This window comes from Eurytemora carolleeae, unplaced genomic scaffold, assembly GCF_000591075.1.
Source record: "Eurytemora carolleeae unplaced genomic scaffold, Eaff_2.0 scaffold522, whole genome shotgun sequence".
Taxonomy (NCBI): Eukaryota; Metazoa; Arthropoda; class Copepoda; order Calanoida; family Temoridae; genus Eurytemora; species Eurytemora carolleeae.
In genome coordinates, this window is record NW_019396420.1 from 80,014 (window position 1) to 88,405 (window position 8,392).

At 31.7% G+C, this 8,392-nt stretch overlaps 1 long non-coding RNA gene across 1 annotated transcript; it reads right to left on the reverse strand.

Annotated features, from left to right (window-relative positions):
* Positions 1–4,876: 4,876 nt before the first annotated feature.
* Positions 4,877–5,873, reverse strand: LOC111702973 (uncharacterized). The gene is made up of 3 exons (XR_002765531.1): positions 5,818–5,873; positions 5,458–5,520; positions 4,877–5,363 (listed from the first exon to the last, which is right to left on the reverse strand). It is a non-coding gene; the product is annotated as an uncharacterized LOC111702973 (long non-coding RNA).
* Positions 5,874–8,392: the final 2,519 nt, after the last annotated feature.

Here is an 8,392-nt window from a genome sequence, read left to right on the forward strand (position 1 = left end):
CTAGTCTTTTCATCTAAACAGAGATCTTTTATTCAAACTTAATCCAAGGATATAAAATAGAGTAGAGATCATAATAAACATTTGTTAAAACAATAAATATCAAATGAGTATGAACAAGTAATTCTGAAGCGTAGTCAGGGTGGTGGCTATGGGGGCTAAACCCCCGGTCCCCTCCCCCTGGACCAGTGAAATCTATGGATTTCAGGGAGTTTGCAGGCCCCAACGGGTGCTGAGCCCCTGGAAAGAAAAAACATGTAAGCCCCCCCCCCTGGACAAATTCCTTTCTACGCACCTGAAAAGTAAATCCCAGATACATTTTATTTACGTAGCATAACTATATCTTATATACCCAAAAAATACAAATTATTAAAAAAAGATTGTGTAAAAAATACACAAAAAGTAAATTTTTACCTAAACGAATTTCCAAAAAAATTATCTCGAGGTTTTGGTGGATATTGGTGGATTGTCCTATATCCACGTCAATGTCCTTGTTATCACCATGTTGTGTCCCAAGGACTGTCCTTCACAATGCTAATCGTGTGTTTATCCACGTTCTTGTTATCCCCCATTGCAAACCAAGATGTGCATGCTCTCACGCAAAAATCGAGCAGTATTTTGCCAATTACTCCTTTTAAACTTAAGCAAAAAACAAGCACGTTGCATTTATAAAATGTAAATGTTAGGATAAAAAAATACAAGTATAGTTGGCAAGGTAAAACCGCAAGCCAAACCATTTTAAGCCGAGACAATCTAACAGTTTAATGAATAACTTCCAAAGTTGTGAATATCTCAGTGCCCCACGATACGTTGTATCCCAAGGGAAAGAGAAGTGTGTTCACGACATACAATTGCCCTCACTCAAACTGGTAGAGTTAGAAGTACAGCTAGAGAATTCCGCTTTGCCCCCCTGGGGGTCTGGATAATCTCTATAAATAAGGGTCTGTATTCCCAGCGATCATAATATTTTAAGCAGCTGATTACTCGCATCAAGGTCAAATTTTCTAATTCCTTTATGTTTGCAAGCTGATAGTGTAAACCTTTTAATATTTCAAACGTTTACTATTTGATCTAAAAGATCTCTTAGTTTGAAAAATCACTTTCTTCGAAATGCAGGGGCGGTTCCACCTCTTTGAAAAGGGGGGGGGTCAAACTCCCAACAAAATGGGTAGGAGCACCGAGCGAAAGTTGTGAGCTAGGAGGGGGTGCAGTGTTATTTGTAAAACCAACTTAGAACTGTACTTACAAATTTTTCACTTAGGCATCTCAGGCAAGAAAAATAAAATTTTTCTGAAATCATTTTACAGACTCATAATTGTATTCTACTTGGAAAACCGGAGTTCTAAATAATTTACAGAGTTCAAATGTTTTTTAATTGGTCAAGCTATGCTCAAAAAATAAGTTTTTTTCTGTGACGACATTTTTTTCGTAGCCAAAAAAATGTTGTTTTTTTGCTTTAAGTCGATTTTTAATATATATTCTGTAATTTGATTTGAATTCCGGAGAACAACCCAGTTTAAAAATACAAATATATTGAATATTGAATTATTTGTTCAAAATTTTCATCTTTATTTGTGTTTTATACATTTTTAATCATTACAACCCATTTCAAGGAGCCGTTTCTGATTTTTGAAAAAAATGTATTTCTGAAACATGTCAATTAGAATTCCAAATAGAATAAAATTTTACTCCTAGAAATTATTTCAGAAAAATTACACAAAATTTCACACTCCTGCTATTGAAGTTTTCGTTTTTTTTTGTCGCTGTAATGTCACTAACTAAAATCATAATAAATTATAAGTGCGAGAGTAGTTCATAAATCAATTTTTTTCAATCTAATTAAATTCATGTCTATCAATTTCCCTGGAAAATTTCAAAAACATTTGGCCTGATCGGTTCGGTCATTTTGGCCTTTATTGGATTCAAACAAAAAAAACTTCAGACAAGCCAAATATATATATTATATATATAAAAATATTGCGTCAAATAAATTCCTCTTGACAACTACGTAATAACTTTCATTAAGTTCTTAAGCTGTACTTTAATTAGTTAACTAACTCAAGTTATTTTCATATGCTCCTCGAATTGAATTTGGTGTGTTTGATCTCGTTTCAAGATTATTTTGAAATTTAAGATTATTATTTATTCTTTATCTCAATTCACAATAATTATAACATAAAAGAAAAAGTATTTAATCTTAAAACTAAAACTTTATAAAAATGGCAAAGCTAAATATTGGTCCATTTATTTTAAAATGAAACTATTCCAAGTATAATTGTTCAATAATTTTTCACACCAAATCTTTATTTGATTTCTTTCATGATAAAAATTTTCCATCATTTTATCTAAACTTTCAGTGTTGGAGAGGACAAGGACGCATTCTAAGGAAAGCACGACATAGTCCAGGGTAATGACTTTTTATATTTACTGTTTTGTAAAAGTCCTCGGATTGCAATCGTATCCTTGTGCAAATACTACTCTTTGTAATATTTTTGCAAAGATTAATCTTAAAATTGTGTTTCAAGAAAATTAAGAATTAATCTGAGATTCACTTTTTCTTCTGTTCAGATTTAGGCAAGTTTTCAGATTTATCACCCCCCCCCCTCCTAGATTCTTGGGGACACAAACATCCCCGTTTAGTAACTTGATCTCCATTCTCCATGTCCATAATTACCATTAAAAGGAAAAATGAAAAATATTTTAGATAATCTTACTCAATCAACTTTAACAAAGTAACATAGATAAAGGAATTGAGTCTTTGCCACAAAATCAAATTTTCTAATGCCAATATCTTTGCAACCAGAAGAGGTAAACCTTTGATATTTCAAACTTAGATCATTTGATTTAACAAAATCAATAGTTATCTAAGGTCTATGACATTGGGTTGTTAAGATGTAGCGATTAGAAAATCAAAGNGGACGTTTACATGACTTTGTCACCTTTTTTAATATTACAAAGGGGGAGCTAAGTTCAAAGTGGGGGTTGAGCTCCCTCTTAAATTCATGGATTTCACTTCTTCAGGGGGGAGAGTGGCTCAGCCCTCACCCCCTGGATGTAAGTTTTCCAAAATTAGTTTATTAGAATATCTTTCTCCAAAAAGGTTTTATTGAGGGGAGGAAGGCCAGCCACAACTCTTTCTCTTCCGAGCCACATTCTCCTCATTTTATCGTCCGAGCCACCTCGGAATCCTCGTTCTTCGATTTTTATGTTTCTGAAAGTTTCCAATTCTCGAAGATAAAACTATTTTTTTAGATTTGGCCACGTTAGGGCATAAAATATGGATGTACTAAAGTATTGCAAATGATTACATCATGTTAGAATCTTCAAACCCATGAGAATGATGTCAAACTTTATTTAGGTAAAGCTTCCCAAGAATTTATGAGATATTAGTCCACTTATATACCAAAAAAGCGCGTTTTTGATATTTTACCATTTTCCAGTTAGTATCGGAATTAGTATATAATCAGTCTAAATGTTAACCCTGAGACCAAGCTATTATACTTTAAGTTGAGATCTATTTTATCTTGTCAAAGGCGTGATATTATCGGACTCATAGTCCTGGTCGAGTCCACACCTTCTCAACTTAGTCTCAGAAGGGTCTCAGAACAGTCTCAGAATGGTCTCAAAATGATCTCAAAATGGTCTCAAAACTGTCTCAGAAGCCTCTTCTGAGACCATTTCAAGACCGATCTGAGCAGGTTATTAACAGTCTCAGGAGACTGATTTAAGACCGCTTTAAAACCTTTATAATACAGTTGTGAAAGAGCGCTCAAATAGGCATAAAATAAACCTATGGAATGGGATAAAATAGAAATATTTTGGTTGCAAATAAAAAAATCTTTATTCAAAAACAGGAAACAAAAATACAAAATTACACATTTTTTATACATGCCATAAATAAATACAGTTTAGATAGATTACTTGGTTTAGTTAAATACTTGAACTAATTATAATAAAGATAATTCAATATTTGAGTTTTCAAACTATGGATTGCCAACCATAGATAAATAAATAAACATAGATAGCTTATGTACGCAAAATCACCATGAATTGTACAGTCCGTGAACTTATACTTCTAGGAGTCAAAGTGTACTTCAATGATAAGCGGGGTGGTTTGGTGTTTTAATGGATTTCATAATAGAGTGTTAAATAACTCCGGGAATGGAAATATTTGAACAATATTTCACTGAGCAATATATCATATTGACGAGAACTGAAGAAGGACATGAGAAGGACTAAACTAACTTAAATTTCTCTCTATATCTTTCAAGATGAAAAATGTCGTCTTATGCGCAATCTATCTTTATCTATGTTGCCAACTCTATAAATCAAAGATTGACAGGGTCTATTGTAAATGTACTTCATTCAATCACAATTATCTAACTATCTACAAACTTTTAGTTTTTAGATGGTATGCAGACTACATTTTGAAGGCTCAAACTCTTTATGAATACATTTTAGGCTATTTATTAATAATTGAAAATCAAAAACAATTTTTAGTTTTTTAGTAATTTCTATGTTTTCAGGTATAAAGTTCTCTAAACAAAAACAAAAAAATATGCAAACTATGACAAATTATATATTTTAGAAAGCCCTCAAGACAAAGTAAATTTAACTATGTAAAACGATTTGCCAAAATTTAACTAAAATGTTTAACAGAGAACAAATAAAAACGTGCTAATTCTGTTTAAAGGCGTGTGTGTACGAATCACGTGGATTTAAAGGTTCTGTCAATATTCCAGAAAGCTGTGACTTTCGATCCCAATTTGACCCATTAAACATAATTTGTTAGCCTTTTTTATTAAATATTTTTTTTGTTGGCATATGCATTTTGAATGAAAAAGTATAACATAAACAAATCCGTAAAGTAAATGATTATTGAATCAAAGACCAAAACACGTTTGATTTCAAATATAAGAAACCGAACACTGCTCACTCTGGTTAGTCCGGTGTGGAATGTGCATAATATTTCTTTGCACAATCTCCTTGCCTTTTGTCATACCCATTCTAAAGAGATAGATGTTACAACCCGATGATCAGAAGAGGTCTAAAAATAGATTTAGTTCGTAGGAAAGTAGAAAATTGGACCAGTTTTAGAATTGTAAAAATGTCAGAGGTTAGGGGCCCCCTCATTAGACACATTTTGTGTATTTTAGATAATTTTTTCTAGATTTCTTTCCACAGAAAAGTCTAAATTCGTTAAAATTAATTCTTTGTTGAAGAAATAATAACATCTTCGCGTAGTAAGAAGCGGAAATGTCGGCTTGTGGGCATCTCGTCATTATCTTTTTTCACAGGTTTATTCGATTTTGACTGAGCTCCTCGAAGGGTGTCCTAACTTCATCCAGCAGTGATGGTTTGCTTTTCTGAAAAACATAAATGATCAAAACATGATTAAGCTCATTCATCTCATAGAATGCAAAAAGAATCAATTGAATTAGGAAATTCAATCAACTTTACCTTTGCTACTGGTGCAAAAATTTCAGGAAGTGTTTGGTCATTTTCCCTTGTCCCACTTCTTTCCTGAAACATGAAATATATTTACATTGTATAACATTATATTTATAGTGGATAGTTTCTGCATACATTAAATGGAACCATGTAACCTATTTTAAAAATTGTACATACACCATCTTTAAAGCTGTACTATCTTGCACTATGCACAATGGGCATTACGTATAATTAGGGATACGCCTTGTTTGCAAACAAAAATTTCTACAAAATCCTTTACTGTTTTGAAAATTTGTTTTTTGTTTTAAAAAACCTCATTATTTTGGAAAACAACATAATTTGGATGATTTAAAAACTGTATGTAACTACCTCTGGGACAGCCTGCTCTTTCGTCTTTGCCTTTGTCTTTCCAACTCGACCCAAAATTAATTAATTCATTTTTTATTAAAATAAATTCGGATGAAAATGGCATTTAAAAGTTAAAACAAGAAAGTAAGAATTTTTTAAATGAATAAATGAATGCAATAGAATAGTTTGAATGAATAAAATTTTACCACATTGGTAAGTCTATAAGCTGTGTTCTTGAATAGAGTTAGCATGCTGTCCTTAGCTTTTTTCTATGAGCTTCTTTCCCACTTTCAAACAAACATGATACTATGTCTTAAACAAAATGAAATTTATCCAGTTGAAAATGGTAGCTAACTTGTCTTTCAATTCACTAATCTTTAAAATATTTGAATTATTTTACTCACCATTAAACAAGGACAGCACTTTTGAATATGTGGTCAATCCAAACATTTGTCCCAGTAAAACACAGCTTAGTCATCAGCTTTTCCGTAGAATTTACATAACAATTTACATAAGTTTATTTCAAATTTTCACAAAGAAACTGAGTTTTTGCCACAAACTCTAATTTTCTAATCCCTATATCTTTGCAACCCAAGAACTCAGTTCTTTTAACTAAAAATTCAACAACAATGCAATAATGTTTACCTTTGCAAATAGTCGACCTACATCTGCAGAACTTGCAGTTGTATCGAGCTGACTTATCATCCAAGTGAGCTAGAAAAAAAACAAATATGTTTTTTTAAGTACAGGCTCAATTTATAGTTAAAAATCAAGGAGTTATTAAAGATAAGTTGAGGAATTACCCCCCCCCCCCTCCTTCTAACACTTATTTAACCATTTTTTAAAGGAAGTGAGTGGTTTTGCATAGTTTTAATTCCATCTCTCTTAGTCTTTTAGAATTGAAATCACAGTGAGGATTCCAGAAAACTGTAGAATAAAAAGACAACTTTTTGGCTTAGTTATAATTTTAGCCCTATAAACATGAGACACAGTAATTGGGAACTGTGCACTGTGTAGTGTGCGAAGACTTTTAAGTGACTTAAAGTCGTTTCCTTTCTTAAAGTTTTCTGGTTCTCGCTTTACATAGTGTTAACTTTCCACTTGAGTCACACTCTTTGAAGAACTTGAGGGAATTTTTTGGAACTGATACAGTTGAACGTTGCTTCAATTTATTGAGTAATGTTATCTAAAATTATGATAAAAATTAATCTTTTCTTAGAACTTAGAGTCAAATACTCACTCGATTATACTCCAAGTTAGTTTGGATTTGCTCTAGCTAAAGTGGTCCCTTGATCATCTAGCTTTCTTGAGAAATGCACTAGAGCATTCACAATGAAGGATAAGGTTTCTTGTGTATTTGAACAATCTTGTTCTGTTATATTGCTGAAATACATATATATATATCAATAAAAAGTTTTATCATCTTGTTTAACTACAGTTAGACCCATAAAATTGTAAAATGTTAACACAAAATTTAAGCAATCTTATGTGTAATTAATGTTTTTTTAGAGCAAATAGTTCTACCAATGTAGCTTAAAAATCTATTTCTAAAGTGAAATGAATATCAATACATTGCACAATGCTCATTGGACTATTTACAAAGTCGTCTTCTTATTCCACCTGTAAATTTAAGGTTATCAATCGTTTTTAAAAAAGAATTGATAAAAATGATTTTTCGTTTAGTTTTTGATTCTTTAAAATTAAATAAATTGTTAGTTCTGAACTTTTGAAAACGAAAAACCAAGCAATGATATTGCTTTTTTAACTGAAAAAAAAACATTGTTTTAGTAAATTTGTTTCTAATGAAATTTTATTTTTTTTAGAATCTAATTAGGTTACCCGCCAAGGATGAGACATTAATGACAATCGGCCTTGAATATTGTATTTAAGGGTGAACTAAATGATTTGGCTAAAAAGTTAACAAGTTAACAAATTAAAAACTATCAACCTTCATTAAAGAAACGACAAGTAAAAAATAAAAACATCCAATTTTAAATGCCCCCCCTCTGTAGTTTTTTTTTGACAGTTTCATCGTGATATTTTGTGACTTTTAATGAAAAGTAATTTAAAGGATTTTTGGAATTTTTTTTTTTTCAATACGGTTTGATACACGGTAGAAAAAAGTTAGGTCTTTGGCGTTTTTTTCAACCCTCCCTAGAACCCAAACTATTAAAGTTATCGGTCTAATTTTTTTTCAATGAGCTGGCCTTGGCAAATTGGGCTATGCACATGCATTTTAACCCTATACCTATTCTCTAAGGCCTTTTCTAGGGGGGGCCCCAGGCTATATATAGATTCAGACCCCCCAGCCTTTACAGGGTTAATTTAAAAAAAAATTCTAATAAACTTTTTTTAAAAACGATTGTTTGGTTTTTTTACTATGTTGTTAACAAAAAGATCTGTTAATTTTTTAGAAAAGTAAAAACGTTCAATCCTTACCTGTAATCAGGGTTTGCATCTATAAAATATTCTGAATCCGACTCAAAATCAAGGTTCATATCTGGTCCCGGCTCTGGTTCCAGGTCATTTATTTGCTCTAGTTGTTGCTGTTGTTCATTCTCTATACCTAAAATTATACATTTATACTAATGGGGGG